Source organism: Microtus ochrogaster, chromosome 16, assembly GCF_000317375.1.
Source record: "Microtus ochrogaster isolate Prairie Vole_2 chromosome 16, MicOch1.0, whole genome shotgun sequence".
In the NCBI taxonomy this organism is placed as follows: Eukaryota; Metazoa; Chordata; class Mammalia; order Rodentia; family Cricetidae; genus Microtus; species Microtus ochrogaster.
The window spans coordinates 60,481,991-60,484,301 of record NC_022018.1 but is presented as its reverse complement, the minus strand read 5'-3'; positions in this window follow the sequence as shown (position 1 = coordinate 60,484,301).

Here is a 2,311-nt window from a genome sequence, read left to right as displayed (position 1 = left end):
GCCCTGACTTCCCTCAGTAACAGACTATAACCTGTAATATGAAATAAAGCCTCCCCACCAACAAGCGGTTTTTCTGCCATGGTGTTTAGCACAGCAGGGCATCTGACACAACCCTGCGTGCAGGGATGGGTCTCCAGTAGGCATGGTAAGCCAGGACACTGGTAGATTATGTTTGCAGCCGACAGGAAAACTCAGATACCTTTCATACAAACGACTAGTTGAACAAATCAAACCTGCTCAGAGGAATACATACAGTCATGAAAAGGGGGGACCTTTACAAAGTGAACTGCAAGGTTGAATTACTAGGGTAAAAAACGAAATGTAACCACAGCACGGACTGTATACTGTCATCTTTAGAAGAAGCGAGAGACGCACGACGCCATGCAGCCAGTGGCCCTCCTCAGGGAGACATTTTTGGTTGACGCATCTTAGAAAGGGAGGGAAGGATACTAGCATCCCGCATAGGTATTTGGGGACACACAAAACTCAGCAAGCGTTACAGTGACTTCTACAAAGGATGAAGAGACCCAAACACAGCTACATGGCTCACCCCCAATTCTTCAGGCTGCCTGCTGAGCTTCAATCCTCCACTCTCTCCTTTGCACGCTGACCACAAGAGCCTGGGAATAGTCCACAGCGGACGCTTAACGAATCAGTGACATCTTCAGCGATTCGACGCCCTGCTAGAAAAAGTGCTTGTCCGCCTTCCTCTCTCTACCACAGCGCCCCCTCCCTTACTAACAAACAGCCGCTTCTGTGACCTTAAGGATTTCCAAATGTCACAATGAACAGTGACTCAATTACTTACTCCCCACTAAAGCATTAGCACCCTCCACATTCAGAGTTGGGCCTGGGGTCTACCAGGCAGATGACACTCAGCCTTCGCCCCTGGACCTCAGAGATTAGTGACAGAGATGGTTCTCTAAGCGGACTCTGGGAAACCAAGTGGTGAGCGCAGTGGCAGATACTGTCATGGGGCAGTGGGAAATGCGCCTCGTTGTGCTTGTCAGGAAGAAGACTGTTGATGGGCAATACAGAGAAAGGAAGGAGCTCGAGGCTATATGGTGACAGACATGTTTGGGTTGTTCCTACCACTAGGGCTGGAGGACACACTTCCATCTCCTCTGAGGCTGTTTCAGAAAAGTAGAATCCAGCTAGCACAGCCGAGCCTCTTCTCTTCCGCCACGAAGAGCCCCGCCCTCTGTCTTCTTCTGTGCCTCTGTCCTTTCCATCCCAGGCTCCTATAGATGCTTGGCCCTGACTCTGGCCCATTCCCCATTGCCTGGGGTCCTCTTTCCTCCACCTCCACGTGTCCCTCACGGAGGGTCTCCAGACTAGCAACAAGAGAAACTACAAAGTGGAGAGAAAGGTGGAAGAGCGTCCTCTGGTGTTTTTCAGAACCGGCGCTCGTGAACCAAAACTGAGTGATGAGACTAGGTGAAAAGTCAAACTGGGTTCCAACCTGCACTGCCAAGGACGACCTCTTCCTGCCACAGCAGCCTTGAGGATAGCATCCAACCAACCAGGAAGTCCCTAAGCAGGTACAGGCTCTGGAGACCAGTCATGAAGCTTGGGATCCCAGCATTAAGCAGACTGTTTCTCTTCCTCCTGCTCGTCTCCCCATCCTCCCAGGCTAATGCGTAGCTGTCCGTCTATGCTTTCCAAATGCTAGGTTGTGGAGGTGCACCATGACATTTTAAATTAATTAACGTTTGTATCCTAGACATTGAATCTAAGACCCCATGCATGCTAGGTATATACATTTCTATCACAGAACATCCCCAGCTCATGCGAAGCTCCCTGCATGGGGTTTTACTGCTTCTGATTCCACCCTCGCCTACCCTACTGCCCTCCAGACAATGTCTTCTCTTCCTCGTTTCTTCTTCATGCACTGGCTCGTGTTTCAGACTTCTGGGGCTTTCACGGGCACACGTGCTGTGGATGGCGCACAGGCCTAAGCCTGAGCCCTGCCAATGTCTGCAGTCTTGTCTACAAACTCCTTTAGCTTCTCCCCTATAGAAGATACATCCCCGCTTTATCTCCTATGCGGATAGCCTCAGACTGTGCAATCACAGCAGGGTTTTGTCCCCACTTCCATCAGCACATTTTGTTCTATGGCAGGGTGTCCCTTAAGCGGAAATTAGAGCCTGTCCTCAAGTCTGCAAGCTCCCCAGCTCCCCCGGGACAGCCAGTATCACAAGCTTCTCTTCTCGTGCCTCTCCTGGCAACCAACTGCACATGTGGAGTCTGTATTTATTGCTATCACCCAAATCTAGCACTCAGCAGGGTGATGCTTCCTCTGCATCTGTTC